This window comes from Sapajus apella, unplaced genomic scaffold (genome assembly GCF_009761245.1).
Source record: "Sapajus apella isolate SASKATOON/1434 unplaced genomic scaffold, GSC_monkey_1.0 scaffold199, whole genome shotgun sequence".
NCBI classification, from domain to species: Eukaryota; Metazoa; Chordata; class Mammalia; order Primates; family Cebidae; genus Sapajus; species Sapajus apella.
The window spans coordinates 552,760-561,507 of record NW_022437139.1 but is presented as its reverse complement, the minus strand read 5'-3'; the positions used below and the strand labels follow the sequence as shown (position 1 = coordinate 561,507).

Here is an 8,748-nt window from a genome sequence, read left to right as displayed (position 1 = left end):
GTTGGCCTCGATCTCTTGACCTCGTGATCCACCCGCCTTGGCCTCCTAAAGTGCTGGGATTACAGGTGTGAGCCACCGCGCCCGGCCGCCCAGTGGGAACACTCTTATAAATTGTCTGATGGGGGGTAATCTCACCAAGTCAGGATACACAAGATCCAGGAACCACTTAACAAAGCACTGTGGCTGCCGCTTGGTAGAGGGGGCGTGCTGCACAGGAGGAAATTCCATAAATCTGTACCGCCGGGATTGCTTAGAGCCAACAGGGGAAAGACTAAGTATACTGATCTGCAGAAACCACCCCATTGATGCTGTTTTTATGTGTTTCTTGAAGACATGTTTTTTCTCATTTCCTGTTTTACTTTTTTTTCCACCAGTTGTTAAATTTTTTTTTTTTTTTTTTTGAGATGGAGTTTTGCTCTTGTTACCCAGGCTGGAGTGCAATGGCGTGATCTCGGCTCACCACAACCTCCGCCTCCTGGGTTCAGGCAATTCTCCTGCCTCAGCCTCCTGAGTAGCTGGGACTACAGGCACGCGCCACCATGCCCAGCTAATGTTTTGTATTTTTAGTAGAGACGGGGTGTCACCATGTTGACCAGGATGGTCTCGATCTCTTGACCTCGTGATCCACCCGCCTCGGCCTCCCAAAGTGCTGGGATTACAGGCGTGAGCCACCGCGCCCGGCCTAAATGACCTTTATTGAGATATTTTCCTTTGTGCTTCTTAACTAGCTGGGCATTCCACAGCACCACTGTTGATGTCATCTATGATGTCGTGAGGGTGGCGGCCATCAGCATTATAGCCCACAGACTGGGCAGTCCCCAGGATCTCTTTAATGGTTCCAGAGAGTTTTCTGGCTAAAGATTAGTGCCGCATCTGTCGAGCAATGTTGACAATCTCATCGAAAGTGATATTCCCGCTGTGTTTAATATTTTTCTGTTTCTTTCGGTCTCTTGGTGGTTCCTTAAGGGCTTTGATGATCAGGGCAGAGGCAGAAGGCACCACCTCAATCTGGGCCTGTCTGTGCTGAACGGTCAGATTCACTGTAATCCTCAGGCCCTTCCAGTCACCCGTTGCCTTGGCAATGTCATCACCAATCTTTTTTGGAGACAGATCCAGAGGACCGATCTTGGGGGAAAGTGCAGAAGTGGCACCGACTTCACCCCCAGTGCACCTCAGGTATACAACTTTGATCTCCTTGGGGTCGAACTTCGGCGGCATGGTGGAGGCGGCTGGTGTCCGATGAACCCGGATTCGGGACGACCGAAGAAAGTTGCACCTTGGCCTCCTCTGAGCCCAAAGCCAAAAGTCCTGTTTTACTTTCTTAATTTTTGTTTAACTTTGCTGTGACATGTTTTGATTCCTTTTTTATTTTGTTTTGCATACTTTCTATAACTATAATGTAACTATCTAGAAATATGGAGATTACATAAAACATCTTAATGTTAAAACAATATATTTTAAGCTCGTAACTTGAACGAAACCTATACTGCTGTATTTTCCAGTTTCTTATAGATATTACAAATTATCTTATACAACATAATGAACTATTATAACATTTCTCTGTTTAATATGCAGAGTCTATGTTTCTCAGGCTGTCCCTGTCTCAAGTGATCTGACTGCCTTGGCTTCCTAAAGCTGTAGAATTACAGACATGAGCCACTGTGTCCAACCACTATGTAGCATTTAAGACTGTGCTAGGTCCGGCCGGGCATGGTGGCTCACGCCTGTAATCCAAGTACTTTGGAGGCCAAGGCAGGCGGATCACCTGAGATCGGGAGTTCAAGATCAGCCTGACCAACATGGTGAAACCCCATCTTAAAATAAATAAATAAATAAAAATAAAAGACTGTGCTAGGTATAATAAATATCCTGAGCTTCTATTTTGGAAAGTCCAAAAATGGAGTGACAAATTTTGAAAAACATTGCATTAAATCTGTACATTGCATTGAGCATTAGGAATATCTTCAAAATATTATTTCAACCTTTGAACCGGAGCATGCTGATGAGTGTGTTGTTATATTTCTATGTACTGGTACATTTTTAACTATTTTTTTGTTGTTATTTTTTGTTTTGGGAGGGGTGTGAGATCAGGTTTTGCTCGTTGCCCAGGCTGGAGTGCAATGGAATAATTTCGGCTCACCTCTACCTCCACCTCCCGGGTTCAAGCAATTCTCCTGCCTCAGTCTTATGAGTAGCTGAGGCTACAGGCATGTGCCACGATGCCTGGCTAATTTTGTATTTTTAGTAGAGACGGGTTTCTTCATGTTTGTCAGGCTGTTCTCGGACTTCCGACCTCAGGTGATCTGCCCTCCTCTGCCTCCCAAAATGCTGACATTACAGGTGTCAGCCACCACACCCAACCTTTTTTCTATTTTATACTTTTATTCCATTTTGGTCACAGAATGTAATCCATAAAATGTCAATTTTAACAAAATTTTAAGACTCTTTGGCCTAACGTGGTCTCTCAAAGAGAATGTTTTATAAGCTATTCAGAAGGATGGATTTTCTGATATTGTTGAGGAGTCTTCTCTGTTTCTCTATTAAAAATAATTATAGGCCGGGTGCAGTGGCGCACACCTGTAATCCCAGCACTTTGGGAGGCTGAGGCAGGTGGATCATGAGGTCAGGAGTTCAAGACCAGCCTGGCCAACATGGTGAAACCCCATCTCTAAAACAAAAAATAAATAATAAAGAGAGAAAAGAATAATAAGTATATTATACTGCTTTCAATTCCTCTCTTCACTTTCTAATATTTATTCTGTCTTGTTTTATTTTTATTTATTTATTTATTTGAGATGGAGTCTCACCATGTAGCCCAGGCTGGAGTGCAGTGTCACAATCTCTGATCACTGTAACCTCCACGTCCCAGGTCCCAGTTCAAGCAATTCTCCTACCTGAGCCTCCCAAGTAGCTGAGATTACAGTCACGAGCCACCATGCCCATCTAATTTTTGTATTTTTTTAGTAGAGATGGGGTTTCACCATGTTGGCCAGGATGGTCTTGAACTCCTGACCTCATGATCCTCTCCAACTTGGCCTCCAAAAATGCTAGGATTAGAGGCATGAACCACCGCACTTGGCCTTGTTTTATTTTGATTGTAGAAAGTGGGGTAATAAAATGTCCTACTATTATTTTTTTTCTAGATGTTTCTTCCAGTCTGTCAATATTTGCTTTATATATTTGGAACCTTAGTGTGACATTCACATGTGCACAGACACACACACACACACAAATTTGTCATAGATTCCCAGTAAATAAATTTATTATTGTTTAATGTCCTTCTTTGTCTCTTTGCAGTTTTGACTTAAAGTACTTTATATAACATGTGACAGGTTTTTTTTGTTTGTTTTGTTTTGTTTTTTTAGATGGAGTCTTGCTCTGTCACCAGGCTAGAGTGCTGTGATGCAATCTTGGCTCCCTGCAACCTCTGCCTCCTGGGTTCAAGTGATTCTTCTGCCTCAGCCTCCTGAGTAGCTGGGACCACAGGCACATGCCACCATGCTTGGCTAATTTTTTTGTATTTTTAGTAGAGATGGGGTTTCACCATGTTGGCTAGGATGGTCTCAATTTCTTGACTTTGTGATCCGCCGGCCTTGGCCTCCCAAAGTGCTGGGATTACAGGCGTGAGCCACCGCGCCCGGCCGACAATTTTTGACTTAAGATGTAGCTCTTATAATATGATTTTGAACTCTTCTGCTCTCATTTGGTTAATATTTGCATGCAATGTCTGAATCCGTCTTCCCACCTTCAGTATTTTTTTTATCATTAGATGGCAGCTGACCCTTGTAGACAGGCAAACTGGATTTTGGTTTTTAATAATTTTAAATACATTTCTTATTAAACATATGTCTCTTAATTGGAAAGTTTTCTGAAACAAAGAGACTTACTAATCTGTATTTCTTGTTCTATTTGATTCTTTGCATCTTTTACATTTAAGGCAGTGTCAATATACTTTTTTAGAATTTGGTTAGTTTTAAAGTTGTTTTTTTTTTTTTTGGCAAGACAGATTTGGTGATGGTATTATACTTATTTGATAGCTATTTTTCTTTTTCAGAACTTTGACTATATCACAGTTTTCTTCTGGCCTGCAAAAAATTTTTTGGAGAATCCAATGGCTATCTCATAAGAGCATTCTTGCAAATAACACATTATTTATTTATTTATCGAGACAGAGTTTTGCTCTTCTTGCCCAGGCTGGAGTGCAATAGCGTGATCTCAGCTCACTGCAGCCTCTCTCTCCCGGGTTCAAGCGTTTCTCCTGCCTCAGCCTTACCAGTTGCTGGGATTACAGAGATACACCATCACGACTAGCTAAGTTTGTATTTTTAGTAGAGATGGAGTTTCTCCATGTTGGTTAGGCTGGTCTTGAACTCCCGACCTCAGGTGATCCTACACCTGGGCCTCCCAATGTGCAGTGTTTACATGCGTGGGCTACCGTGCCCGGCCAACACATCACTTTTATCTTGTAGCTCCTAAGATTCTCTTTTCTATGACTTTTAAAATTGTGCTTACATATCTGTTTAATATAAATATCTTCGTATCCTAGTTTGTTTGTTGAGCTTCTTCATTTTTGTGTCATTTAAAAAAATTTTTTTAAAATTCTTTTTCCCAATTTGGGTTGTCACCAATTTTGCGTCATGTTTTAAAGATTTTTCGGTTATTCGTTTTTACCTCTATAACTTCTGTTTTTCTTTTTTCTTCTTCTTTTTTTTTAAAGACAGAGTCTTGCTCTGTCAGGCTGGAGTGCAGTGGCGCAATCTCAGCTCACTGCAATCTCCGTCTTCCGGGTTCGAGTGATTCTCCTGCCTCAACCTCCCAAGTAGCTGGGATTATAGCCGCCTGCCACCACACCCAACTAACTTTTGTAATTTTAGTAGAAATGGGGTTTCACCATGTTGGCCAGAATAGTCTCCATCTCCTGACCTCGTGATCCGCCTGTCTCGGCCTCCCAAAGGGCTGGGGTTACAGGCATGACTCACTTCGCCGGGCCTGTTTTTCTGATATTTTGAATGTTTTTGTTATTTCCAGTTTTCTGATTTTATCTAGTGCTCTGTGTTCATAGTTCACTTATTATTATTCAATTTATTTTCAATTTTTAAAATTAATGTGTACATTATTTTTTCTTTCTGAAAATTTTATATTTTGTTGAAACCACATCGCCCTATTTTATATACATTGTAATCTTTTATTAAAATTTGAACATCAATAAAAGTTACCTGTCCCATTCTTTATAATATGGCTTTCTCCTGGCATACTTTGAAAAATTATTTGGGTCAGAGGTTCTGAGAGGCTCTCAAACATGTTCCTAGAATGTGTTTTGTCTGAAATTTTGTGTTTATTTTTATTTAAACAAAATTATTTATCTTATTTCTGAATATTTAGTCATCACTTGCTATACCTTTTTGTTTTGCTTTTTTTTTTTTTTTTCCTTCCCTGTGGTACTGCAGTCTGTCGACTGCTGAAACATCTATCTTTGGTCTCAGCAGACTCAAACTGTCATTCCAAAGTATACCACCCTTACTTTCAGCACTATATGTCATGGGAGACAGAAACCAGCATCTGGAAAGGCGCCTACAAGCAAGCAACAAAGATAAAGGAGCCAGTATTTTGCTTGTCTTTCTTTAAAAAAATTTAAAGCTGCCAATTTGCTTTTTAATTGTTTTTAGGTTTTGTCTTGCTCACTTGTCCACCCTGGAGGACAATGGCACAATCTTGGCTCACTGCTACTTCTGCCTCCTGGGTTCAAGCGATTCTTCTGCCTCAACTTTCCAAGTGGCTGGGATTACAGGTTAAGCCACCACACCTGTCATCGTCGCCTTATTTAGTGCAATGTCTCGTCTTCTGTCATTCAACGCCTGAGAGCGCAGACCCGTAGGTCGATCCATTGAGGGCGCCGGGGAGGGAACTGTCCAATCAGGTTCACAGTCAGAGAGGAAGGGGCGGCTCCCAGTGTCTGGCGGGGACTTTGTCTCTGGCTCCACTCGGAGATCAGTTTACTTCTTCGCTTCCCTGTGTTCTCTTTCCGGGCGGTCTCAGTGATTCTGCCACAGCCTCAGCTTCCGTCGCTCTGTGACTTCATGGTGTTGGAAGATTCATAGACTCCAGGACATTTCTGAAGCCGAGAAATGGTGAGTGTGCAAGGCAGGGCGTCACAAGACTGGGGAGACCTCTTCGGAAACGGCCAGAAATGGCGGTGGCGGGATGGAGTCTGTGAGCCCCAATTTCCCGCAGCTCAGCCCTCTGTCTCCCCCGGTGCAGGGACCCCAGATGTCCTTTCCCGTTTCAGCACAGCGGCTTTAGCTCTGCGCCCGCAGCCCCGCATCTTCCCCAGGTTGTGAGGTGATGAGGGGAAGGTAATCAGGGCAAGACCCCGACTGGGTGTGCAGGGCTCCTGCGTGGAAGGAGCAGTGGTCTGGGGTCCCCAGTCCCTGCTTTAAAAAGAAACTGAAGCACCATTAAAACAACGAGTTGGCCGGGCGCGATGGCTCACGCCTGTAATCCCAGCACTTTGGGAGGCCGAGGCGGGTGAATCACGAGGTCAAGAGATCGAGACCATCCTGGTCAACATGGTGAAACCCCGTCTCTACTAAAACTACAAAAAATTAGCTGGGCATGGTGGCGCGTGCCTGTAATCCCAGCTACTCAGGAGGCTGAGGCAGGAGAATTGCCTGAACCCAGGAGGCGGAGGTTGCGGTGAGCCGAGATCGAGCCATTGCACTCCAGCCTGGGTAACAAGAGCGAAACTCCATCTCAAAAAAAAAAAAAAAAAAAAAAAAAGCCAATAAAAAAGGGGGCCGGGCGTGGTGGCTCACGTCTGTAATCCAAGCACTTTGGAGGCCAAGGCGGGCGGATCACCTGAGGTCGGGAGTTCAAGGCCAGCCTGACCAACATGGTGATACCCCGTCTTAAAAAAAAAAAGAAAAATTAAAGAGTTAATATGGTCGGGCGCAGTGGATCACGCCTGTAATCCCAGCACTTTGGGAGGCCAAGGGGGAACGGATCACGAGGTCAGGAGTTCGAGAGCAGCCTGACCAACATGGTGAAACACCGTCTCTACTAAAAATACAAAAATTGGCAGGGCGCGTTGATTCACGCCTGCAATTTCAGCACTTTGGGAGGTCGGAAGTTCCAGACCATCCTGACCAACATGGAGAAACCTTGTCTCTACTAAAAATACCAAAATAAATAAATAAATAAATTAGCCGGCAGTGGTGGCGCACACCTGTAGTCCCTCTCAGCTACTCGGAAGACTGAGGCAGGAAAACGGTTTCAACCCGGGAGGCGGAGGATGCAGTGAGCCAATATCCGTCGTCACTGTGCTCTAGCCTGGTGGATAGTTAAACTTGGTCTCAAAAAAAAACCTTAATAAGCACAAACAATGATTAATCAATGGGACAGTTTCCGGACATGGTTTGTGGGTTTGTTTTCTTTTGTTTTGAGACGGAGTTTCATTCTTGTTGCCCAGGCTGGAGTGCAATGGCGTGATCTCTGCTCACCGAAACCTCCCCTCCTGAGTTTAAGCGATTCTCCTGCCTCAGCCTCCCGAGTAGCCGGGATTACAGGCATGCTAATATTTTATTTTATTTTATTTTTTAGTAGAGACGGGGTTTCTCCACGTTGGTCAGGCTGTTCTAGAACAGCCAACCTCAGGTGATCTGCCTGCCTCGGCCTCCCAAAATGTTGGGATTACAGGCGTGAGCCACCATTGCAGATGGTTTGTGGTTTTTGGGCTACCAGAAGGTCTTGAAAAGGCTTCTAAAAGGTTTGTGATTAAGCAAAGCACGTTAAATTTTAGATTTGGTACAGTTGGGTAGTTGCTTTATTTGCAGTGTTCAGGGGAACATTTTTTGCTTATGTAATCAGATTAATTCGAGATTTATGGTTGATTAAGCCTGAATTTTGTTTTGTCTTAAGGTAGTAACTTACAAAAAAGACATTTGAGCTAGATTTTGTTGTTGTTATGTAGGAACCTAGATCAAGAGCCACTTCAGTCTAATTACCTGCTATTTAATTATTTTAACTTTAATCAGAGACACTTGTGTCCCCCTGCATTTTCCAAATTTGTGGGAAGCAGGGTCTCCAATCCATTACTCTGTTCTATTCGGCCCTGCCAGAACTTGATAGGCTTGCAGTAAAATCTTAAATTCCCAGTTTCTTTTTTTTTTTTTTTTTTTTTGAGACGGAGTTTCGCTCTTGTTACCCAGGCTGGAGTGCAATGGCGCGATCTCGGCTCACCGCAACCTCCGCCTCCTGGGTTCAGGCAATTCTCCTGCCTCAGCCTCCTGAGTAGCTGGGACTACAGGCACACGCCACCATGCCCAGCTAATTTTTTGTAGTTTTAGTAGAGACGGGGTTTCACCATGTTGACCAGGATGGTCTCGATCTCTTGACCTCGTGATCCACCCGCCTCGGCCTCCCAAAGTGCTGGGATTACAGGCGTGAGCCACCGCGCCCGGCCAAATTCCCAGTTTCTTTTCAGCATTCCCCAAAGCCAATTTCTCCCCTTCAATTCACGTTATCAACTATTTTTGTCCTTTATTGTACCTTTCAGAAACAGTATATAATCATTTTTTCACAGAGTAGTGGATGGCACTTTTAAAAATACTTGTTTTCTATTTGTAAATATTTTACATGAGAGAAAAGTAAAAAAAAAAAAAAGAAAAAAAGAAAACCCTTTTATATTCCACTGTCAAAAATCTTCAGGCTTTTTCTCCTTTTTTTTTTTTTTTTTTTTTTTAGACAGAGTTT

At 43.3% G+C, this 8,748-nt stretch overlaps 1 protein-coding gene and 1 pseudogene across 1 annotated transcript in view; both read right to left on the bottom strand.

Annotated features, from left to right (window-relative positions):
* Positions 1–8,748, bottom strand: part of LOC116543866 (zinc finger protein 429-like) — a 785,602-nt gene that overhangs the window by 388,664 nt on the left and 388,190 nt on the right. The window lies entirely within an intron of this gene.
* On the bottom strand, positions 360–1,300 carry LOC116543875 (annotated as a pseudogene).